The following is a 27,397-nucleotide window of genomic DNA, read 5'->3' on the forward strand; positions in this document are numbered from 1 at the left end:
TCCTCTTGTACCTAGCTTGACAAGGTTGTTAGGTTGACTCATCTTGTATCAGTCAATCATTGCTTATATCTACTAAAACACATTTATTCACGTGCCTCTTAATGCAGGAGTACATGCCCACAAGGAAAAATATTCAGACTTCTGATGTCCGTATCTTTGAACGCCTCACGGTTGCTCTTGGGTCCAGGTGCAGGATAATTTACGAAGAACCTTCCACGGTGTTTTAGCCTGATTTTTGTAGGACAGGTTCTTCAAACGCGATTAAGACTTTTGGTATATCCTGCTTATTTTTTCACCAAGCGGCATTCTTCTGCAATTGTATTATTTTAGATAAGCAGAGGATTAAGGGTTAGAATGAGGGTAAATCCTACATTTATAGCCTTTTGAAGTTTTCTGTTGGATTAAAAAAAAAAAAATCCAGGTTTCGTTTTCATGATACATCCTATCTCATAACTTATGAGGGTTATTCCTATATCCCCCTTGAATTTTGGCCCATATCTGATTTGTTAATGGGTGGTATACTATTAAGAGAGTAGCTGAGGCACAGGAAGATCCTGAACTACGTAGAGTAAGTCTAGGAAGTTCCAAGAGCGTCATTTCAGCTTTTTGTTGGGAGGGGAGGGGGCAAAGACGGTTTGACGAGTGAAGCGAGCCTAATCATCTGGGGATTTTTTGATTTTGAGCTATTTTATGTGCTTTTTTGAAGCACATAAAATAGATAGATAGATAGATAGATAGATAGATAGATAGATAGATAGATAGATAGATAGATAGATAGATATAACTTAATGTGATGACACATTTGAATTTCGGTAGGAATAATGGAAAACTAGCTGTTGTTACTTCTTGGGGCTTGGGGGAGTGACGGGGACGGGGGCAAGTTGAGGCTTAGGGGGGGAAAATTGAGTCTTGGGGACCTGTTTCCCCCCAGTTCCCCCTAAATGAAGCCCCTGGGAAGATCCCTTACGGATGTGGTTGGACTGACGATAGTTAAGATGTGATAGTGGTTCAGGCTTTCCTTTCATATTTCTAGCCTCCCGGCGATGTCACCCATGAAATACAATTTACATTGGTATAGTTTGAAAATGAAAACAAATTTTCAAATTCCAATAGAGAAAATTATATTTACTGCTTCCAATGGTAGTAAAAAAAAAAAAAATTATTTGGAGAACTAGGATATGTGACTCATTGTTTGTTTATCAGTTTTCTTGTAATATCTGTTGCTGATGTTCAAATTTTTGTTAAGATATCTTTCTTATTTTCTTTGTTTATTTAATTTCGAATATTCTTATTTTATACTGAATGTCATTCATCAGTTCAATGTGATTTTAAATGTCTCCTGTTTATTTATTACGACAAAATCGCCCCCACCACTTTATAACGTAGTTATGGTTGATAACAAACAGTGGATTGTTTTCTGCAGTTAAAAGACGTTTTCTATAACCGTATTAAAGCGGAGACTTGGGTAAAACTTGATTCGTTTGGTTTTAGCCTGTTTCGGAGTTTCTATTATTATTGTTGGGTTAACAGGAAAACAAATTATAAATTGTCTATCTGAACTTTGTTACATTAATATATTTAGTAACGCCACATATTATATGGCGTAATGGGATGTATGAACTGAAAAAATCTCAGGTATGATCTATGTCGGCTTGCTTGGATTGAGACGACATGCTAGCACGGACCCTTCACCGAAAGGAGCCTTGTAGGTGTGGCAAAGGTTTGAAGGTTATAAGATACCTGGTTTAGGCCTCTGGACTAGGTCTTACCAGCCGGAACAAATAGATATCTTAGGCAACATTTTAATATCCAAGATCACCAGGTTTTGAAATAAAAGCGTGCAGGTCTGTTTTCAACTAGCCTATTACAAATGAGCGCGGTAGTTAGTTTTATTACTACTAATATACAATATGTTAGAAAGAGTCAGCCTTGGGGATGTTACGTATCGCCCAAAGATCATAACAAGGTGAGTTCATTCTGTATACCTAGTGCAAGGACTATTGTTGGGAGACGCTGGTCCCGGGCTGGAGGACGCCAAGAATAAACCTGACGTTCATTACCCAAAGACTACAGTTGTTATACATGCAATTAAATGGCTACACAATTATTGATTAGAGACAATTTTATGCATTCGAACCCCAGACAGAGAGAGAGAGAGAGAGAGAGAGAGAGAGGACACGATCAACTAGTGTCATCACTTGAATCAAAATGGAGGCTGCCAGACGTATGAGATCAAGCCACGAAATAATGAAATTACCAAAATGAACTTTTAGTGTATTTCTTTTCAAAATCGGACGGGGTTTGATTAAATGTTCTCGTGGAAACAAGGTACATTGGCTGCTAGCAACTGATAAAAAGCGGTCGGAAATAATTTTTTTTTAGCAATTCTGTTCAATGCTCAGGATGTTTATACACGTAAATAACTGCCTAAACAAACTGATTTATTATGATGACTAAGTTTCAACTCATGGACCTCACATATATTTCAGAGTACTAGTAGCTTAAAAAATTCCTTTCTGTAAAGAAATAAGAGATAAGTATTCAAACTGCCTTGTAGCATCGTACGGTACGACAACTTCCCAAGTAAAGCTCTGGCAAGTTGCGTCTCTTTGTAAAGGTATCGTCAATCGTCATCCTTGAGTTAGACACCGTGTCTCTGGAAGGTATAGTTTTATTATTCATGTGTTAAAGTGATTAGATGATGGCCAGCGTCTTACACAAGCGATTACGCGTTTTATGTATGTGGTGAGGAGTCTTTTGACGATAAAATGGCCTTCATTTACCACTTGTCCCAGCTGGGCCTTCTGGCCTACCGGGTTACCCCAGGTCAGTCAGCTGCAATTAAACTTACCTTTTCCGTTTTGTTATGATGTAAGTTTAAATGAGTTCATTCGTTCTAGGCCTATGTTTTAGTAAAGATAATGACTCCACGTAAAACATGCTGAATGTTTTTTTTATATATATATTTCTGGGATAATGTTCGTATCCGGTCCGAACATCCGTACTCGATTTTTTATTATATCTTTTGAATCCTCATAAAAATGAAAAAAAAAACTGCCTATACATAATTCTAGCAAACTAATATTTGTCACAATAAAAAATAAAATATATGTAAATAATTGAGGATTTTTTCTAAGTTTCAATTTTGCGGAATGCACTTAGGGACATTTGAAGGGACATTTGATCTCCAAGAAGCTAGTAATAAACACGTCAAAGTACATTTGATCCCCCGGGGCCAGTAATAAAAACGGCGAAAAAGTGTAGATGAATTACTGTTTCGCCGTGTTTAGTACTAGCCCTCAGGTGGAACCGTGGAATTGGGAGTTCTGAACTTCGGACCGGAAACGAACTTTTACCTATTTCTGTTCCATAGACTAATGGTCCATAGCCTACGATAATGGTGGGTTGCTTGTTCAGCTGGTTTGGTTAGTTAAATGACTTTGATGTAATGTTATAGGCCGAGACCTAATTATCAGTTTTTTGAGAATTCAGTAGGCTTATGAAGTTTTGGTTCGTTTTAGCCTACAATCAGTTCTTTCCAATCTGTTATGCCCATTAAAGGCCCTGTCAAATAAGGACAATTTAAGTTTATTTTTGCATCATGCTCCTAGGATTGACTACAGTAGCTAATACTAGCTGCTGAAACTAAAGTTTCCTGTAGGCTAATTACCGTCGAAAACAATGTCTATCACTTTAGAATTTAAGCTAGGCCTATAACATATAGTGTAATGGTAAATCTACAGGTACCTGCCCGGTTATGTTCGAATGTATAAGCATATAGATTAGATAGTTATTAGATTTGAATGCATATACGTCTACCTGTTAAAAAAAGGGGCCTTTTTATAGTTGTAGACCTATACGATTCGGTGTGTATGATAACCTAAACCGACAGAAATTGCTCGCTTGTCATCCTGATTCTCTTAAAAAGATCGCATGTTTGACGAAATTTTCAAATTGAAATGAGGCTGCCTTTACCACTTTACTGTTAGACACAACCATTCTGAAATTGTTCAAACGAGTAAAACTGTGGTTTTCTGTAAATTAGCATGGCGCGGTCTTTCAGTTTACATGTAAGTTATTTCAAATAATTAAGTAATCCACAACTATCGTGGTGTAAGGTTTCGTGGACTCTTTAAATTAACATTTATTTTTATCACAAACCTATTTACAAAAAGGTAGAAAACAGGGCTTTCTTTCATCAGTGCCCTGACAGCAACTCAAACGGTGGGAGGTCGCTTATCTCACATGTAGTCTGCATACATATGCAGTTATAAACACATGTATGCATATATACACCCACAAACATACAGGAACCTACAAATGCTGCTGTCATTTATATCGGTTGCATATTACACCAAAGTGATATACCTACACACCATGAAACCATGGCCGTGTGAAGACACACACACACACACACACACACACACACACACATATATATATATATATATATATATATATATATATATATATATATAATATAATATTGGTCGTTGGATGAATAAAATAATGAATAGCAGAAATTACTTTCACCTTAAACTAATAGCTTGTTTGTGTTTTTGACTGTCATTACTGGGACAGACAACTACTGTAGATATTGCGTTTCCTCTAACCATACCTTTGACAATTTTGGGGGAAACACAATGTTTAAGCTTTTTATTTAATTTTTAAGAAGGAAAACCAAAATACGAGTGAACAGCACCAAAAGTGAGGGCGGCGTATGCTCTGTGCAAAGGCTATTCCTTCAACTCTTTGAGTGCAAGAGAAGCAGTTAGGAAATGTAAAGTATGCCTTTTGTGATAAATGGTGGAGGGACTGTTGTTTTGTTTTCCTCTGTGATCACCCGCTTAGGGGAAAGGGGTTATTTTGAGGAGGTCAGTAGACACAAAGAATGTATAATTATGTTGTTAACTTACGATTAAAAAAACCTGAACACAAACTAAAACCATAGTACTAGTATGTATCACTTCTCCATTACAGAGACTTAGAAGAGAAAGAACAAGTTTAAAATGAGGGAATTTATGTGACGCTGTTAAATAAGAAAAGCAATTAAAGTTTTAGTGCAAGCTAGAGCGGGAGGGGGGGGGGGAGTGGGGTGAAAGGAAAGAAAGACAGTGAAAATTCAATTTCGGTATTCATGGGTGGAATTTGCAGAGAGAGAGAGAGAGAGAGAGAGAGAGAGAGAGAGAGAGAGAGAGAGAGAGGATTTTGTATCTGTCTCGAACGGTGCAGCGAGCGTGAGGGAACATGTGTACAATTTCATAGTACAATAATCACGCCCACAACACGATGTTGGGAAATTCTGAACGCAGAAGTGTATATACATATATGTAACATATTTACAGATACTGTACTTGTATTTCCATTCAAATACATTTTTCCACCTCTCTATTTCGTAATTCTTTTTCGAAACAGACGAAATGAATGACGTCAGAGATGGGAGATCTTTCTTTATGAATATCGTCGGGAGACAAAGGGAAGAAGGTCGCTGTTTATTAATGATGCAACATTTACATAACAAATGAGAGCAAATGAATTGTTAAGTGGCGGTCTTTGAAAAGAAAAATCCGAGTTCAGGAAACAATAAACACCAAAATAGAATTATTAATGAGTGCTAATGTTTTCTTTATCGTACGCAGGCAGTTAAAAAAGTGTTTTAAAATGTGGAGACTTTGAAATCAAGTGGAAGGGGAAAATCTTTGTATGAGAAAATTTAAAACAACCTTAGAAAATTGCAATAAGTCAATACATAAACAAAACAAAACTTACTCTCACACACACACACACACGCACACACACACACACACACACGCACACACACACACACACACACACACACAACACACACACATACGCACGCGCGCTATATATATATATATATATATATATATATATATATATATATATATATATATATTTACAATATATTTATTGCGTGCGTGAACGCGTGCATGTATGTCTGCTTATCAGTCCGTATGCATGAACATAGTTCCCAAAGTGTTGCTTGAGTCAAAGACGCTACACGTTTTTGGAAGTATTCAGTGAATATTTGCGTGGGAGCACAGTATGAGATCGGCTAGTCAGTCAGTTCTTAGTTTCGCCGGAATTCATCCTCATCCACTGCTAATTAGCCTTTTTAGGTATTTTGTTAAAAGTAGCAACACTAATAGAGACCTATTCATTACCAATTCTGAAATGAAATTTTACTACGTTACCTAGCACTTTGGTATTCACGTAGGAATGTATTGGAGAAACTTTAAGAAAATACAAAATCAATGAAATTCAAAAATATTTGCAGTTCTGTACTACATCCGTGACACACATATCGAAAAAGGCGATGACAGAAATTGGGAAATGTATTATAAAAAAAGGACAACAAACCCTCGCAGTATGAAATGCCATTGTTAATTTGTTTTCCTTGGTATGTTGATATTATGACGTAAAGTGACAAGCTTTTGTTTACACAGCGGTCGAAACAAATCTGGTTAATAACTCCGGGTTGCTTTGATTATAGGGTAAAGAGCTAAAAGGACATATAAGGCTACAAAAATTGCGCATTTGCTGCTCATAATAACATCACCCTCGCAGGTAAAATGCGTCCTGTGCTGATTTCATTTAAGCGGATAGAAATTCTATTCAAATATTTACGCTCAACGCTCATGCGGGCGCTATGAATGCATAGATCACTGCGAAAATAGCGATTAAAGCGGAATGTTGTGGTGGGGTTGTTTTGCAGATGGAATTTTCAGCAAACCCAGTTATGGAATATTTTCTCTCTCTCTCTCTCTCTCTCTCTCTCTCTCTCTCTCTCTCTCTCTCTCTCTCTTTCTACTGTATATATATATATATATATATACATATATATATATATATATATATATATAGTATATATATATATATATATGTATGTATATATATATGTACTATATTTATGTATATATATATATATATATATATATATATATATATATATATATATATATATTTATATATATATATATACATATATATATATATATATATATATATATATATATATATATATATATATATTATAGATGCTAGTATGTGTGTGTATAGCCTATATCTATATAAACAATATATAGATGAGATATCTTTCCATTCCCTTTTTCGTAATTTTCAATCGTATGATACTTGCTGACTTTATCCATTCGTCTCGTAGAAAGCTTTCACTTTTTAGTTCAATATTTGATAAACAGTTTAGTGAAAAGTTGAAAGATACAACTGAAAAGAAGAAGAATTTGTTCAGCGCAGTCTCTGATAAAAGGAAAGGCCGAACCGTGAATCCTCTCTTTATATTGTGTCATCGCTTTCATCATTTGTCAGACTAAAGTTTCGATCTCCTGGTTGGAGGAGAAGAAGAAGAAAAAGAAGATGGCTGTCGAGGTTACTGCTGGTTACCCACGAACAATATTGGCCGAAGCGTCCAACGTTTCTCACTCATTTTCGCTCTCGTGACGTGGGATGAAGTGTAGAGGGGAGGACCTACCTTCCCCCTTTACAAAAGAAGGGTTAGAGCGGTATCTCGGATCGCATAAAAGAAACAGAAGAGGCTGTGATTGATTGCGTCCAGGGGGGATTCGAGCCTTTGCCAGGAGATTAGGATGGGGGTGGGGATAGGAGTTTATGAACGGGTGGGTCTCTTCCCCTGGAGAAGAGAAGGCTCGATGAAAAATGCTAAAAGTAGGAATTGGCAATAGTGCTTCGTGGGAGCGAAATGGTGAGATATGTGAGAGTTGAGACTTTGTCTTAAGTATAATGAAAAATATATGCGAAAAAATAAAGGCGTCTATGGCTATTACTGCAGAATGCAAGCTTGTTGGCATGTGCTACTTACGCTGGAAGTCGGAGCTGCTGTTTCCCATACCCTACCTACCCCACCCCTCCTGGGGTGGACAAACAGGTTTGCAGGAGGAGGGTGGATGTCTTCCCTACCCTCCCATTCCCCTAACCTACCCCGCCCCCACCCGGGGCGGACAAACCATTTTGCAGGGGGAGGGTGGCTGTGTCATGTCTCACCTACTGTCACCTAGGGAAGGACAAACAAGATCCACTCGGATTTTTTTATTATAGAGATTAAAGTAAATTACCCAAGAGGTAAAAGTATCCAAAATTGACTGTGACTCTTGGGGAAGTCTGGGCAAGCAAGGGTCATGGTAGATGAACAGCCCACTGAGAAACATGGACTTATGCTTGCACTGTGTCCAGTGCAAATTCAGTTAGTAGATATGGTGTGGGTCTAAAGGACACAATGCCGTAACATCAGTCCATTCCAGGGCGATAAACGCTTATTTCCTCGAGTTATTTCATATTAAGTTTTTGTACTGGGTGGACCCTATGGTTACTGAAGTTTGTTTGCATCAGCAAAACAGCCATTTAAATATGTAGAGGAAGCTACCACTAAAATTCTCTCTCTCTCTCTCTCTCTCTCTCTCTCTCTCTCTCTCTCTCTGTATATACTGTATATATATACTTATATACAGTTTATATAAAGAACGCTCACGTCCACAGACACACACATACAGTATATATATATATATATATATATATATATATATATATATATATATATATATATATATATATATATATATATATATATATATGTGTGTGTGTGTGTGTGTGTGTGTGTGTCTGTGTGTGTGCACATACAATGGTCTTTACATACACTCCCACACTTGTTAAAAATGTCTTTTACCCCTCAGCCATTAATTTTTCCATTCTCTCGCGTGTTTATTTTGAATCCTAAAACTCGAACTCTTAAATATCACACATAAATATCTCCTTAGTTCAGAGTGAAAGAAAGAAAAAAGAAAGGAAAAAAAAAGAAAGAAAGAAGGAAGGAAAGAAACAACCCCGAAGAAAGAAAAAGAATTCGGTTCACCAAAACTTTTGATTCAAATGAAACGAGACGAACTTCGCCGCTGGTGCTGTCACGAAAAAAAAAAAAAAAAATCCCTGAATCCAGTAAATCCTTTGTATCTTGTTTCTTCATCTTGATCATTTGTCAAACTCAAGTTCCGACCTCTTTGGAGCCACAATGGAGATTCCGACCTGAGAATGATTTAACAAAAAAAAAAAAGAAAATAAAAAAGGTGAAAGCTTAGGAAGGAAAGAATGAGGAGGAAACTTGGAGTGGGTGGAAAGTTTGGTGTTACCAGAAGAAGAATAAGATTTAGTGGGGTTGGGGAGGGGCTGAATAGAGCTCCAGCATCACCCCCCCCCCCCACAACCTCCGACAGCCTCACACCGTGAACAATAGAAAAATGGCCCAACATTTCTCACTTATTTTTCTTCTCACAGGAGGGAGCCCTTGGGAGATTTGGGTGGGGGGGGATTGTTGTTGTTGGGAAAGAGGGGGTTTTCTCTTCACAAAGGAAATGTTAGCGATGTCCTGTATCACATAAAGACTAGATAGGATGCTACTGGTGACCTTGAAGGATTTGGGGATTTATTTGATAAGGCTAATACTTTTATTGTGCCTCCTTTCATATTCTCTTTCTTCTATCTTACTTTCCACACTCTCCTAACAATTGATTCATAGTGCAACTGCGAGGTTTTCCTCCTGTTATACCTTTCAAACCTACCTACTCGCAATTTCCTTTCCAGCGCTGAATGACCTCATAGGTCTCAATGCTTGGCCTTTTGCCTAAACTGTATATTCCATCCCATTCCATTCCATACGTGGAAGGATAAATAACCTTTATAATGTAATAGCAATTTTACCTGTATATTTTCTAGTTCGTAACAAAAATATATTGATTATGAACTACACGTTTCTAATGAAAAGTAAAGGTTCCTTGGTTTGAGCCTAGCGACGTAACGTACCGTATCTCGGCAATGATCTCCCCGTCGAGGCTCAACCCTCGCTTACATACCGCCATTTTGACGGTAATGATCCCCGATAAAATTTGGAGGCGACTGACAAGCGAGACATTACCGTAAACATAACGAGTTGCTGGTGAGGAAATGAGATGGTTATTGTGATCGACGCCTAAGGGTATGGTTATTACGCTGCCGATGACTGCTCGTGGAGTTTAATTGATAATTAATGAAGCACCGTAAGGATATTTCCTGCTTGATTGACAAGCGCTTTTACGTAATTAGTACCATGCTTTGCACGCAGTAAGAGAGTTAGGCTCTTCTAAACACCTCGTCATAAGCACTAAAGGCAAAATAGGGACTTGTTTATTGAGGGGCGTCGGGGTGGGGGGTGTTATTGTTCGCAACAACCTCAGATTAAATATACTGAACGCATACTAGCAATAGAATATTGGATTTGGTCGATAAATATATAAATAGATAAAAAAAAGGTTCTTTGCACGCCTGTCGACGTTATTCAATCAAGAAGCATACGATAAGGAAATGTTCTTTTATTATGGTACTGCAATGACTCGACAAACGTGTTTAGGGAGGTCTAAAGGATGCAATTTAAAAAATACAAATCTTGGGAAAGGTGTTATTGAAATGATTTTAGAATGATTTTAAAATTACAAAAAAATTTTGCGAAGCTATTGAAAAGGGTCCAAAACTGAACAGGTTAAAAGAATGCGGCAAACGAGAGGATAAAATATTAAAATGCGACGCAATGAAAGCTGGAAACATTGATCGAAGCGAAACAAAGGGTTAAAAGACCAAATAAGGTTAAAGACTAAAGCAAAAAAAAAAAAGTAGGGGGTTAGTGCCATCAGTGTACCTCACGCGGTGCACTGTAGGCATTACTTAAGGTTCTTTGCAGCGTCCTTCGGCCCCTAGCTGCAACCTCTTTCATACCTTTACTGTACCTCTGTTCATATTCTCTTTCTTCCTTGCTATCCAGCATCTCCCAGCAATTGTTTGACAGTGCAACTGCGAGACTTTCCTCCTGCTACACCTTTCAAACCATTCTGCTCTCAATTTCCCTTTCAGCGCTGAATGATCATACAGGTCCCAGTGCTTGGCCTTTGGCCTAAATTCTGTCTTCATTCCATTCCTAAAGACAAAAAAAAAAAAAAAAAACTACGAAAGGGTTAAACGTCTTAATGTGTGATACGTAAAATATGAAACTCGCAAAAGCTTCCATCTTTCTTCTGTCTTTCACATTTTGGTAATTGTCGTCTTCGTAAATGAATACAGGAAACTTTGAAGAGGCACAAACGAGAATTTCCTGCAAGTTTTTAAAGCCGTTCTCAGCTGTGAGTTTTTGGAGCATAACTTTTTGATGGGACAAGTTTTGACAACTTCGTTTTCGCTGGGAAGAGGCGACTGTTATGTCAGTCTTAACAGGCCATTTCCTTATTGCTGGAGTTCTGTAGTTTTGTCAGTGCGAACATCTCGTTACGCTTACATTTAAAATGAGGACTGGTAAACTGCCGTCATTATTCTGACGTAGGTTAATTCCCCCACCAATTAAAAAAAAACATAATTAGCCAAATCTTTCTTGCCAAATAATAATGGAACAGTAATGATTAACACTCTTTGATATTTGGGGAAAGTAATAACTGCTAACATTTAGACCCCAATTAGTCGACCTGTCAACTGTTTTATTATAAAATCTTATTGAATTCAGAGGATAGTAACAACACTTTTGTCTTAACAATATGCGCGTCGGCAAGCATAGTTTCTGTAACACCAGCTTGTAGAAACCAATCACTTAACCAATAACCAGCATTGCTCTAAAATTAATGAAAATGAAGAAAGACAATAACAGTATTCGTGTTAATGTCGCGTCGTTATAAGCGGTTAATCCTCATTAACTCCAGTTACGAGTGACCTTAGCTTTCTTTCCTTCTCGAGGTTAATGACAGTTCTCCGGACTCCGGTGATAAACACAAGGCTTCAAAGAAGCGTTGTTACGTCTCCTACGTTATCACCATTAAAGCCTGAGAACCTAAACCTAACGGGGAAATTTACGAGCGGCGGTATAGAGGCTGGCCACACCTCCCGAACGTGTTAATTAAACTTTGAGGCGAGAGCAATAACTTATTCCCCGAGTCTAACTAGGAAGTTGAGATGACTATCCCCGTGTTGGAACCCTTATTTGGTTTCTTCTGCTTATTTTTTAAATGAGTTATAGTCTGTTGTATTTTTTTACTTTTTTAATTTTCTGTTAAAGATAACTATTATGCCGGCTGTCTGTCCGTCCCCACTTTATTCAGTCCTCACTTTTTCTGCCCGCCCTCAGTTCTCAAAAACTACTGAGGCTTGGGGGCTGCAAATTGGGTATGTTGATCATCCACCCTCCAATCATCAAGCACGCCAAATTGCAGCCCTCTAGCCTCGGTAGTTTTTTTTATGATTTAAGGTTAAAGTTAGCCATAATCATGCTTCTGGCAACGATATAGGATAGGCCACCACCGGGCCGTGGTTAAAATTTCATGGGCCGCGGCTCATACAACATTATACCGAGACCACCGAGAGACAGATCCATTTTCGGTGGCCTTGATTATACGCTGTACAGAAAACTCGATTGCGCTGAAGAAACTTCGGCACATTTTACTACTTGTTTTTATAAGTGATGGATGTGGTAGCCGCACTTACGAAAGATACTGTAGGGAAGTAGTTTATATGAATTTACGTCTCATTAGTGCGGTATGCTTTTGGAGTTTTATAAGCCGATTGGTATTCCCTAGGTATAGGAGAGAGAGTAAATTAAGTATACCTTAGTTTAACCAGACCACTGAGCTGATTAACAGCTCTCCTAGGGCTGGCCCGAAGGATTAGATTTATTTTACGTGGCTAAGAACCAGTTGGTTACCTAGCAACGGGACCTACACCTTATTGTGGAATCCGAACCACATTATAACGAGAAACGAATTTCTATCACCAGAAATAAATTCCTCTGATTCTTCATTGGCCGGTCGGAGAATCGAACGCGGGCCCAGCAAAGTGCTAGCTGAGAACGATACCGACCCGTCCAATGAAAGGGAGAGAGGTAGGCAGTGGGACTGGGGGAGGGGGTTGGGGGAAGAGGGTCCGATATGTTACAAATGAAGTGACTTGTTAGTGATTTTCACACAATGTAATAAATATCATTCATTACTTTGTCATCACTCTCATCCCGATATATAATTGTGTTGAAACGGAGCCTTTTATAATGAGGAATAAACGTATTTTTTAGCAAAGTACACATACTCATATATATATTTATTTACGTTTGTATGTATGTGTATATGGTGTGTGATCCAGATATTCATTGTATGTTTTTATTGTCATCATCAAATGTTGAATATTTCATCAATTTCCTAGACATGCCAATTAAATTCCACCGTAAAGACCGATACCGAACTTCTCCCAGCCGACTTGACTCCGAAAATGCATAAATGTAAATATAAAACGTTTTTATATATATTTTTTAAGACTCCGGAACAGTTTCTCTTTTAGGGACACCGAAGCTGGAGGAGGAGTATTTGTAAGGGGAAATATCGAAAAGGGAAATATCGAATGCTGAGGGTCTCCGAGAACGCCTTCCAGGCATCTATTTGGAATTTATAGCGGCATGAAGGAATGCCATAAGGATTCCTTAAGGACTCGCGGTAAGGAGACTCTCTTCATTCGACAAGTAGGGGTCAGGAGGACTGGATGGTTAAAGGGGAAAGGGAAAAGGGGGAACCAAAGGAAATGACGAGGAAGAAGGGTCAGAGGAATGGGAAGAAATGGAAGATATGCATTGTAATATGGAACCCTAGCGAGTTGGTCTTTGTGGAAGTCTTCTTTATGTAGAAGATTCGTATTGTTATAAATTTGCTGCGTTGGATGGGATTAGAAATGTTCTCTTCTCTCTCTCTCTCTCTCTCTCTCTCTCTCTCTCTCTCTCTCTCTCTCTCTGTCTGTGATGGTTAAGGCAGTAGTTGAAACAGTGGGTGGAAAAGATTGACAGTTCCTTCACAAGGTAAAATGTACGCGTTTGTATGTACGCAGCCTTGTCTGACTTACTTTTTAGCGGTATCCTGTGCAGGCACACAGACAGTAGCCTATCAAAACACACATATACATATATATATGTATATATTTATATGAATATATATATTATATGTTTATATATTATATATATATATATATATATATATATATATATATATATATATATATATATATATATATATATATATATATATATATCGTGTTCATTCATTCCGGGGTGTTGGTTGCTAGGCGAGGTTGAAGGGGAGTATACGATATCCAAGACCTGTGTCATTTTCTACCATTTGTTTAAGATTTTAGATAAAAAAAAGCTGGTGTTACCGATAGAAGATTTGTCTTTTATTGTGAAACTCTCCTTATATAATGTTTAAAGTTGAAAATTAGAAAACTTTTTTTTTGTTTTTTGCAAAGGTTGGCACTCCAGTTTGTTTTTTTTTTTTAGCCAAAGACGTATTTACCAATCATGGTTCTCGACAGAGCTCCTCCATTACAAAATCCGTTGTTATATTTAGAGAATAATGAAGGAAAATTAGTTTGCAACTTTTCATCAAATTGCAACACAGTCTGAAAATTACGAATGCCATTTTCAGATTCTGCAAGAGTTTTCCATCTCTTATGGTGCACGATGAATTTGGCTGATGCACCCTGCAATGACTGAGGCATTTCTCTCTCTCTCTCTCTCTCTCTCTCTCTCTCTCTCTCTCTCTCTCTCTCTCTCTCTCTCTCTCTCTCTCTCTCTCTCTCTCTAGGTTAGTCATAGTAACAGTAAGTCTTGAAATAAATAAGTCTCTAAGGCACAGTTACTCTGTTTATAATTAAATATGATTTAAACTGTCTTCATTGTTGACATGTGGATTTTACCATAGGGCGGGGATTGTATATATATACATATGTATATAATTATTAGTTTATAATAATGTATATGTATGTATATATATATTACTCGTATATGCGTGTGTGTGTATATATTTATGTATTTGTATGTGCGTGTATGTACAATATATACCGTATTAAAATAATATAAATTTCATTTATCTTTTACATACGTATGTTATGTATTTATAGCAGTGCCTGCTATGAAAGTAGCATTTTGTAAAGTCCTTTATTAGTTGATGGTGTAGCAGAATGTTCCTTCATGAAATCGTTGCGTATTTTGTTTTTAATTTCGTTGATGTTATAACAATGCTAAATTAAGTAGTTTAATAATGACTAATTTATGCGTATATGTCGTTAGATGTGAAGTGACCAAAGATATGTGGAAACAGACTATTCCTTATTACTTCCGTGGCTGGGGGCAGTGCAATGGCGAAAGTTGTGCTTGAGAACTTTCGTTAGATGGTCATTGTCTCATGCGAGTTTAGAGGACTTATCACTGGAATTTTCAGTTATTTAAGGTCAAAACTATAAGAACAATAGTGGCAAGAACTGCGGGACATTTTGTATCTGCTGAAGCAACGCGATAACTGCACTTACTATATTCTAAGGACAAATTCATCCGGGGCTCGAGAATACTAATTTTTCATTTTCCTACGTGAATTGGTAATGGTAATTAAATGCTCGACAGATGGAAGACACCCTTTACTGTTTTTTTTGCAGAGTTGATGCGTTTTTCGTTTGCCTTTGTTTTTGTGACATAGGTGGCTCACCGGAGCTTTCGTTTTCATATTATGGTCATGCTGTGTTGTCGGTTTCAAAGCTTTGTCTTCGGAGACATTCCAGGTCGAAGTCGAAAGAAAACCAGACCAAGAATATGAATAATATGTAACTTTGAGTTGGGCGTTTCAATGACCAGGCAGTTGTCAAAAATAGTTAGTGAAGAATGTTTGAGTTACTGAAAATAGTATGGATGCACTTTCGAACGTAGTCAAGAAAAGTCTTCAACGAGGGGAATACGTCAGAAGCTAATTGTGGACGTAATAAGCAGTAAATATCAGAGGTATAATTAGCCAAATTCTATCAAACCCTTAGATAATAATGAATTCTGCTGGAGTGCATTTATACAGGGGACACCCTACCTAAACTCAAGTCTTTTTCAAACACGCATCATAGAAGGGGACTCTTGAATAGTTGGCGATGAAATGATGCAAATGGTAATTAAATACCTTAAATAGGATTCAAAGCTTTCCTGTCGAGATTTGGCCATCTACATTTTTGGGGAATATGATTATGAACTGATTCAGGAATGACTCGATAGCACTTGCCGCTTGATGTCAAACATTTCATGTTCTCCATAATTATGGGACTGATGAATAGCCTAGGTAGCAAAGTGGAACGTGCTCTCTCTCTCTCTCTCTCTCTCTCTCACACACATATTCTCTGTATTCTTGAGGTTGTTAAAAGGCAGGAAAGTGGAACATTCTCTCTCTCTCTCACACACGCACACATATTCTCTGTATTCTTGAGGTTGTTAAAAGGCAGGAAAGTGGAACATACTCTCTCTCTCTCTCACACACACACATATTCTCTATATTCTTGAGGTTGATAAAAAGGCAGGAAAGTGGAACATGCTCTCTCTCTCTCTCTCTCTCTCTCTCTCTCTCTCTCTCTCTCTCTCTCTCTCTCTCATATATATATAGTGTATATATATATACACATATATATATATATATATATATATATATATATATATATATATATATAATGTATGTATGTATATATATATATATTACATTCTTGAGGTTGATTAAAAGGGAGGAAAGTGAAACATGCTCTCTCTCTCTCTCTCTCTCTCTCTCTCTCTCTCTCTCTCTCTCTCTCTCTCTCTCTCTCTCTCATGTCCTTTATGTCCTCTATATTTATGGAACTGAGAAAAAGGCAGGAAAGTGGAACATGTATTTGCAAAGGATTGAGCGTCCTCACCTGAGTGCATTTCCTCCCCAGGCCGGATAAACGAAAAATGAATAATAAAAAAGGGGATATATAACAGCAGATGCTTGCAAATGTTATTTTGGCCTTATATCCTAATGTCAAACGGTTATTTAAAGGGAAGCGATCATTCAGAACTTAAGGGATTGCACGGTATTTTGCGCATCACTTCCAGATGACGGGAGATTGATGTAGAATTGCTAATTATTGTAGTTCAGAGATGGTTGATGTTAATTTGATTGTATGGGTGATTTTGGCGTTTTGGTCGATCGTGACACTGAGTTCAAGAGGTGTTCAGTGCTCCGTTAGAGAGAGAGAGAGAGAGAGAGAGAGAGAGAGAGAGAGAGAGAGAGAGAGATTAGAGTCTTTCTGAGAGTGATTGAGAGAACATTATGTCTTCTGTATGGTGATTGACAGATTATTATTATGTCATTATTATTATTATTATTATTATTATTATTATTATTATTATTATTATTATAAAAAATCCACAACCATATCAGTAGTTGTTTTATTTGTAAAAAAATAAAAAAATGAATATTCAAAGTGGTTGTTTAATCTTCAGTTTTTATAAATAATAAAGTTTATTGATATAATTGTGGATTTTTAATATACCTGACTTTAATCACGTCATTAGGAATTTTTTTATTATTATTATTATTATTATTATTATTATTATTATTATTATTATTATTATTATTATTATTATTATAAAATCAGACTCTTACCTTTATAACGAATATTTTAACTGACATATATTCTCAGCAGCACGTGAAATGCGCTATTTATTCATTCTGACAATATTCCAACACCTCAACGCCCCAGATATTGTATTCCCTGTCAATGTCATTTATAGCACAATAGTTCCGTGAAGCTCCTGCTGATTATAGCGAGTTCTGTGTCCCTGCCCTTGTTACCTTTTTTGGGGGTGATGCCTGGCCGTTTATGTTACCGGTATCTGTAAAGTTTCGAGATGGAATTTCCGTCAAGATTCTCATTCTTGTATCTGGAGCTATTTATAGGCGAAAATGTATTTCGCAAGCCTATGCTGTTGATTGTTGTCACGTAACTTTATCGTAAGAAAACTAATCGTTCCTGTACTTTGAGTCCTCAGCTTCTCAATTAGTTCCATACTTCATTCAAGCGATGCTAAATATATGTTAATCACTGTTAAAATTCTCTGACACTCACTCAGTTCTTCAGGGGAATTCCATATACAAAGCAACTAAGTGCAAAATACAATTTTTGTGTTCATTGCATAATTCTAAATTGAAATGCAAATAATGCATAAAACTTATGTAAGACCTCAGTTATGAGGTCTTATATAAATTTTACGCATAATTTTTATTTCAATTTAGAATTATACAATAAACATAAAAAATTAGTATTTTGCATTTAGTTGCTTTGTATATGGAATTCCTGACGAAATTAGCGTCAGAGAATTTTAACAGTGATTACCATATATTTAACATCTGCTGGAATGAAAGCATGGAACTAATCGAGAAGCTGAGGACTCAAAGGACAGGAATGATTAGATTTTTGTACAGTAAAGTTACGTGACAACAACCAACAGCATATGCTTGGGAAATACATTTTCACACATAAATAACTCCAGATAAAAAAAAATGGGAATCTTGACGGAAATTCCATCAGGAAACTTAAACCCAGTAAGGGAACCAACCAATGGGGACTCAGACTCTCCTTTGAAACAAACTTTAGTGTCCATTTTCCAGTTGGGTGAACAAGTAGGGTCGTTTTCCGAAGCCCCCCCTTACGAACCAGTAGCTATTTCTCTCCGAGGATTAATGATAATGGCTTTATTGATCATAACTGTAGAGTCCAACGCATTACAGAAAGTCTCTCTCTCTCTCTCTCTCTCTCTCTCTCTCTCTCTCTCTCTCTCTCTCTCTCGCTACTGTTATTTCAGGGTCATGATGTACCGTAATTGGTGGGATTACTCTTAGAGTCAATATTTTTAGATTAGTAGGCCATATGCCAGCACGGGCTCTTGTTCGTGGTGAGCCCGTAACTTCTAGTCAACGAAACAAGTTTATTTTGTGTAGATGCGGTGAGATGAAGTGAAAAGAAAGGTTAATCGAGGGTTTAAACCAAACTAGCTTTGTCCAGAAATTTTGAGATGTCTAAGTATCTACTGTATATTCGGTTAGAGAATATTGTGTTTCTTATGATGGGTTCTGTGGAAACAGAAATGTCTGACAAACTTTAAACAGGGCCCTGTTTTTTTTTTTCTAAAATATGAAAGAATGTAGTCAGATGGAAATTGGTGAAAAGAATTTTTCGTTGGGGATATAGAATGATACCAAAAAACAAGGTGTGACTTACCCGTACTTTTATTCCTGCTATGACCAAATTGCAGAAAGACTTCCTAATCTTCTATTTGAATTCGTTGGAACCTCAGAAGTTCAAACTTGATGCAAATGCTTTTTTGATGAGCAGCCTGATGTGATTCTTGCTACATAGTTTAATTCCTATTTATCAGTTTTAAAAGAATTTTTTCTCGATAGTGTCATTTAATGGTTTGAATAATCCTGGTCTTTGTTTCATTCTGTATCTTGCTACATTTCACTAATTCATCTCCCGCCCTTCCTAAAATTCAGCTAAAGAAAATCAGCACAAAATTCGGTGTTATAATATAAAAATTCAGCTAAAGAAAATCGTTATGAAAATATAAAAAATACACCAGAAAAAAAAATTTTCATCAGAATACATTCTGACTAAACCTTCCCAGGGTAACATAATAAACTCGATCATACATTTAAAGGGAACTCAACACGTGTTATGACCAGTTTCTTACCCAGTCTGTTTGCTCCTTAAAAGAGTTGGGCGGAAGAGCCCTATCAAAATTCCATTAGATCTCTTCCAAGGCCCTTGGAGGAGGAGGAGGAGGAGGTGGAGGAGGAGGAGAAGGAGGAGGAGTCTCCGAGCATTACCTGCCATTAATCATTGCCTCAGAGAAATCGCAAGGGAAGTATCTCCCCAGGCCGAAAGCTTCCCATTTACGCTTCGTCTGATAAGCTGTAAACAGGTCTTATGCCCCATTTGATGGATGGGCGTGTGCGCGAGCGTGTGTGTGGTGCCTCTCACGATAGAGGAGGGGAAAGAGGGGAGAAAGGATGGTAAATTAAGAAAAGAAGGAAGAGGTGGAATGCACTGAGATAAAGTAATAAATAGAAGGTAGGTAGACATAGGGTTCACCTTCTGAATAATAATAATAATAATAATAATAATAATAATAATAATAATAATAATAATAATACTGAAGTAGAGGTTGAAGAGTTAGAAAGTAGTTATAATGACTTCTTGAAAAGAAGGAAGAGGTGGAATGCGCTCGAGATAAAGGTAGAAATAGACGGAAGGTGGACATTTTAAAAGAGAGATTGAAGAGGGAGAAAATAGATATAAGGCCTTCTAGAGCTGACACGAGAGGTTGCTTAGATCTGACTTCTCTTGGTGGTTAGTTCGGTGAATATGTATAGAGCGAGAGAATAAGAGGGATGGCTGCAATAATGACAGTCATTTTTCTAAGCGTATGTTGACAAAGAGGATAAAGTCGGTAGCGTTGTGAAATATGATTTCCATTACTCTTTATCCTCTCCATTTTTTCCTCATACATATGTATGTGTGTGCTGGCCTGTATATTATGTGTATGTGTGTGTGTGTGTGTGTGTGAGAGAGAGAGAGAGAGAGAGAGAGAGAGATAATAGAGTATGTTGAACCACGTAAATGAAGACAATACGTCTTGCGAAAGAAAACAGGAAGTAGCCTCTTAATGAAAAGTCAGGGATATAGCAAAAGGGAAGAAGAAGAGGAACAAGAAGAAAGCGGAGAAGAAGACGGATTGCTAACTTTATGTTCGCTTAAACGATGATTCGTCGAAAGGGAGGAAGCGCGAGCTGATTGCTGGAGAGCGGCTTCAGGTAATGAACGAAGCGGTGATTGATCGGGAAATAATGAAGGCACCTTTGTATTGATGAATCATATACGTATCTAGACGTGTTTAGGTGTATATATATATATATATATATATATTATAAATATCGATGGCTCGGTCGGTAGAGCGGAAGACTCGACTTCATAAGAAGTCTGTGTCGTGGTTCAAATCCGCAGCCGACCGGTCGAGGGGGCGGACACTTGCTATCCGTAGACACCCTGGGATTATGTGCGTAATCAATGGATAGGTTTGCTGAAAGCAAATGGAGTGTTACAGACAAATACACACACAAACAGAGCCACCCAACATCTTAAAAACATAACAGACGCCTCACACGTCTAGAACTGTCGGCTCAACTGCTCACGTCTCCCGGCTGCTGGGAGAAAGGGCTTGGGGGACGGCACGATACATACATATACATGTGCTACCAGGGTCTAAGGATGTCAGGCAGGGCAGCTGATCGAGGCTACGGCCACCCCAACGCCAAATCAAAGTCCTTCAAAGAAGGCATCGTGCTCACCCCATATGAAAATGGGAAAAGCACGGTTAAACAAAAGAAGAAGATATATATATGTGTGTGTGTGTATATATGTGTATATCACACTATTTCTGGCATTGGTAGAATTCACATTAAAAGGATCACTTTGGAGTTTTTACTAAATATATTGCTAGAGTCAGAGGGAACTTTAAGTACTTTATTAATCTATAAAGGACCCCTCTAGTGTCTTTCTGTCCATCCTTAGTACTCTTGGAAGAGGTGTATATGAAATACTCCATAGTAGCAAGGGAAGAGAGGGAAAAAAGGTGAGAATGCATGGAAAACGGACACCTGGAAGGGAGGATCAGACCAAGATCATGATATACACAGGAGGAGCTGATTATATTAAAAGTAGCAGCACACAGATATAAATACAGCTACGCGTCTATATATATACTTGATATACTGTTTGTATAACTTTTTATGGAATAAAAACTCCGTTAGATACCATCCAGTTTTATATATATATATATATATATATATATATATATATATAATATATGTGTTATTTGTGTGTGTGTGTGTTTTGTGTGTGTGTAATGCTGTTTGGGATCACATGACTAAATATATTGTAGAGTCAGAGGAAACTTTAAACACTTAAAGGACCAATTGTATAGTATTACAGGTGTATTCAATTACACAAATGGCTTCTTGAGAAATATACGATATACATATATATATATATATTTTAATCATATTTGAGACAGGTTATATAATAAGGGATATTTCATCCTTTCTTTATCAGGTCTTTTAGATGAAAATGAACCCTCACAATTGCAGAAATAGTTCAGAGAATGTACCAAAATTTCATTCGCTTACCTGCTGATGGGGTCGGTTTCGCGCATGTGTTTGTGTTAAGGCATTCAACTCAAATGTTTACGTCAGAACAGCTCAAGAATATTGTTAACTAAAATAGGAAACTAGTGATTGCAAATCTCTATCAGTACGATAAGCTTTATAGAAACAAATAACCTGCGCCATTTACGTTTTCTTTCACGAATAGCGGAAAGGTTTCGTTTTCTTCAGATACACAGATTCAGACTCTAATGTCACACTCCCGTAGGGGGATAGTGCCGTCAGTGCACCTCACGCGGTGCACTGTAGTCACTACTAAAGGTTCTTTTTCAGCGTGCCTTCGGCCCCTAGCTGCAACCCCTTTCATTCCTTTTACAGTACCTCTGTTCAAATTCTCTTCCTTCCATCTTACTATCCACTATCTCCCTCAAACCTTTCTATTCCCAATTACCCTGTCAGCGCTGAATCACCTTGTGGGTCCCAGCGCTTGGCCTAAATTCTATATATTACGTCCCATTCCATTCAGATATCACATAGATCTTCCAACAGACAAGACTAGTAGACTCACAGACATAGAGACAGACCGAAGCAAAGCGTATCTCTCCCGGAGGAGGTCATAAACACGAATAAACAGACACCCTTTCCCTGGCGTGTCGGGCAATAAAAAAAAAAAAAGAAAAAAGAAAAATGCAAGGAAACGGTAATATTGGAATTCACCCAAAAGGTAAGCGACATTCCGTGCGAACTGCAGCAGGATGATTCTGAGCGGAAGAAAGGAGAAAAAAAAAGGAATAAAAAAGAAACAAAGTATAATGGAAATATATGAAAGTGACGGTAATCGGCCATTGGGAGCCACGTGGCTGCGGGATATATTGGCTCCATTGGGCGAATCGGAGTTGGAGCGAGACAGAGAAGGAAAATTGAAGGAGGATTTAAGAGGTAAGAAGCTGTCTGGCGAGGGGAACAATATGAGAGAGAGAGAGAGAGAGAGACAGAGAGAGAGAGAGAGAGAGAGAGAGAGAGAGAGAGAGAGAGAGAGAGAGAGAGAATTGCTTTCGGAGTGGGCATCAGAAAGAGATGTGAGGCTGGGTCCAAGCCAAAATTTTTGCTTCCTCCATTTTAAGATCTGCCGTATTTAAGAAAGTGATTAAGAACTCTTCCTAAAACATGTATATTAAACTGGTTTCAATATACAGTTAAACCTGTCGTCAACACGTCGGCAAACAGGTTGAATACAAGTCTTCGACTCACTGGTAGTTGGAATCAGTGCTTCACACGATTATCCAGCATCTGCCAAAGGTTTGTTCTCCACTGACGTTGTTGACTTGTTTTAAACCTGTTTTTGTTATGTATGCTTCAATTTGCCAACATGTATTAATGACATGATTTACTGCAGTGCAGGCGCACCCTTAGTTTTTTTTTTTTTATGTTCATCAATAACTTTTGCAGTAAAAGCCCAATCGTTGATTTGTAAGAGACTTTTTTTAGTGCGTGAGTAAATTCTTTCCTTATATCGAAAGTTTTGATCCATAAACAAAAGAATCTTGAGTTAATTTTCCACTGCTATAAAAGAGTGCAATTATATATATATATATATATATATATATATATATATATATATATATATATATATATATATATATATATATATATATGTGTGTATGTATATATGTGTGTGTGTGTATATGTGTAATATGCTGTACTCAGGGCACTGAGTTCCGACTTGTTTCTTCTCAGCTGTGAGAGGTCACCTCAGGTCTGGAGTCTGAGTAGAGTCGGAATCTTCTAAGGTCAGTTCCATTGAAATCTCGTTGTGCCGCTTTGATTGTGGATTTGACTGTCACATAATCTGATGATGTGGGTCGCAACTCAGAAGAAGAGCCAAGGGACGATGAGCAAAACCACGTCTTGAAAGTAAATGGTACATGGAAAATTATATATATATATATATATATATATATATATATATATATATATATATATATATATATATATATATATTATATATTACTCAGATCTATTATACACACATTAACTGAAATATTAATAAAAAGAAAAGAAATCGCCTGAGGGAAATAATAAGGGAAAGACGAGCGCATAAGACGAAGGAAATCAGTGCTTTTTATGGCCATCCCCAGGAACACCATTCTTTTTTGCTTACCCTAAAAGAGTGAAGAGTTGGGATTGATATGAATCCATCAAAATTCCATTAGAATTTCTTTTTCATGTTTTTTTATGATAGAAGGAGGAGGAGGAGGAGGAGGAGAGAAGGAGGGGTACGGGGAGGAGGAGGAGGAGGCTCCATTAATCATTACTTGGGAGGGATCCTATACTCCTCCCCTATTCTCAGAAACCCGCTGCCCACACCTGGCCACCAGGCCCTGGCAACGCCTGAGGGTCTGATAAGGTGTAAACATATTTTATCCCGGGACCCCATTTGGGTGTATATAAGAGTTGAGTGTATTATGCGCTCTTTTTTCATGTTTTTTTTTGAGAGAGAGGAGGAGGAGAAAGAGAGATAAAATAACGAGAGAGGTCCACTAGGAATAGGGTTCACCCTCCCTTGCCTGCCCCACCCGCCACCAAGCAATGAAAGGAAATTAAGAAAGATTGGAGAGAAGGGGAGGAATAGACAGTTATCGAGAATGGATGGAAGGGGAGGAATAGACAGTTATCGAGAATGGATGGAAGGGGAGGAATAGACAGTTATCGAGAATGGATAGAAGGGGGGAATAGACAGTTATCGAGAATGGATAAAAGGGGGAGAAATAGACAGTTATCGAGAATAGATAGAAGGGGGGAGTAATAGACAGTTATCAAGAATGGATAGGAGAGGAATAGACAGTTATCGAGAATAGAATGAAAGAGCTTTAGGGTAAGAAATTAGATTTTAAAAAGAAATATAAACGGAAGGAGGGGAAAAATATGCTGTTATAGAATAAGAATGGTGAAAAGGCAGACATTTAGAAAACTCTGACATTGGTTTGAAGAGAAAAGTATTACGATTCTGATGACAAGGGAGTAACTGGTATTTTGATATAAAGAATAATTTCTTAGTTTGTCTCTTTCCGTCTCGTGTCTAAGTATATATATTTATGAGAGAGAGAGAGAGAGAGAGAGAGAGAGAGAGAGAGAGAGAGAGAGAGAGAGAGAGAGGAGAATGATGAGCCAGATAAATGGAGGCAATATGTTAGCCAACGAAAACAGGAACATTCCCTGATGAGAGGTCAGTGAGATACAGCAGGGGTCAAAGAAAATAATAACAATAAAAATAGATTAATTACCAAGCTTTTTTTTTTCCTCCACTGAGCGATAGTGTGCGGGAATGGAGGAAATATCAGTTGCTGACTGAGAAAGCTGGGTCAGCAGTGGTGGAAATCAATTTTGTAAGGAAGAGGCAAGTGTGTTCAGACGAGAAGAAATGCATTAGGGAATAAATGCACATACGTGGATATGTCTTTTTTTATTAAGTTCTTTTCCCCTGCTAGGCGATAGCTAAGAAATATCAGGACCATTGTCACTGCCTTGTTCAGTTTTCAGTATGCTTTCATATGTGAAGTTCGTAAATATTGCTGTTCCTATTTCCTTAACTCACATGTCAATAACTTCTACCTTGCATTTGCTCAGGTATCATTTGTCTTCCAAAAGAGAGAGAGAGAGAGAGAGAGAGAGAGAGAGAGAGAGAGAGAGAGAGAGAGAGAGATTTAAAATATCAGTTATCAAGAAACTGATAACATTGTTCCATATGCACCAATGTATACAGCCTCCTGGCCTTATACACTAATGTATACTCGTACACATTTTGTACACAAGCTCATTACCAATGTATTACATGTATACACACTCGCATTTATAATACTTTACACCAAGAGAAACGTAACAGGAAAATGTAGGTCCGCAATTAAGTTTTTTTTTTTATTTCAGTTCAATTTTTCTTCAATTCTCCGAATTACAGAGAAGTCCACTGGCTGGCCTTGTAACAAATCTTATCGTAATATTTCAGCATTTATAATTTATATGATAAAAGTCTTATCTGTATCGAATACTCCTTTCTGCCTCAGTTCTCTGATGATTCTTTTGTTAGAAGTACAGAGCTCAAAATTATCATTTTGTGGGACTCTAATCTGATCATTTTATGGAATTCCAGATTGGCGAAAGAGATTCCAAGGAGAAGATTGTCGAACGAAATTCCAGGTATGGAATATTCCTTTCCAGTTTTGTTTGTTAATTGTTTTGTTTCTTGTTCAGACTCTCTTGTCTTTGGGTGAGCCTTGACGTCTGACAAGAGAAAATATTTCAAGTACAGTCAAGGAGTTTTCGTGTTTCGGAATTAGTTATGGGGTTCCGTTGTCATGTATCCTATTGTTTTCGTTATTATTATTTTCCTGAGTCTGCCAGTAAGTGGATCTAAGATGAATCAATATAATTTTGGCAGTTTTTTTTTTTTTTTGACTGCTTAGCTCCATCAGGACATTTGACCCTGCTGCGTAGAGCGTGCGGTCGAGAAATTGATTATAATATTAAAGGGTATAAATTTATTTATTAGATTTTCCTGGAAAATTTAATCAACTTTATTGGAAAATTTATAAAATTTTCTCGACGTGAGTATTCGTAAAAGCATGAGTGGGGAGTTATCAGAAGAACTCCATAATTTCTGAAAATGCTCGTTTAGATTTTATTATAATTAAAATTAATAGTATCATGGGCAGGAAATTTGATGCTCGGTTGTTATATAGATGGCGACGGTGTGATTTGACGTGGAATTGAAAATGTTGCTTTTGCGTTTGATGTCGTAAATATGAGAATAGAAAGAAGCATATTTGGAAATACTTTTGATTACATTTACATATGCATTAGTTTCCTACGACTGGTTTGGTGTATTTCACAGTTGTTTTATGTTGGCAAATATCAACTCTGATATTTATTTTACCGATAGCTGGGACACAGACAAGAGACTGGGTCTGTGCAGCCTATAATAAAATTTCCTTTGTAATACCGAGGGATGAAATATACTGCATATATATATATATATATATATATATATATATATATATATATATATATATATATATATATATATATATATATAATATACAGTATATATATATGTTATATATATATATTTATATATACACACATATATACATAATATATATAATATATGTATATTTCTATATGTTTATGTATATAAATTAATCGTTTAATCAAAGGTTTTCTTTTCTATTAGCACAAAATTTCCAAAATGTTTTAGATGCTTTTTGTGAAGTGTTTATGTAGGGCCGAAATCTGATGCAACTAAACTATGAAGCCATGTTGTCATTAAG

General features: G+C 37.2%; 1 long non-coding RNA gene across 1 annotated transcript in view; it reads left to right on the forward strand.

The window, feature by feature from the left end:
* Positions 1-2,622: 2,622 nt before the first annotated feature.
* Positions 2,623-27,397, forward strand: part of LOC136827636 (uncharacterized) — a 128,341-nt gene continuing 103,566 nt past the window's right edge. Inside the window, exons 1-2 of the long non-coding RNA XR_010849825.1 lie at positions 2,623-2,826; positions 26,221-26,267. This is a non-coding gene — a long non-coding RNA (uncharacterized lncRNA). The remainder of the gene's footprint in view (positions 2,827-26,220; positions 26,268-27,397) is intronic.

Source organism: Macrobrachium rosenbergii, chromosome 42 (assembly GCF_040412425.1).
Source record: "Macrobrachium rosenbergii isolate ZJJX-2024 chromosome 42, ASM4041242v1, whole genome shotgun sequence".
Lineage (NCBI taxonomy): Eukaryota > Metazoa > Arthropoda > Malacostraca > Decapoda > Palaemonidae > Macrobrachium > Macrobrachium rosenbergii.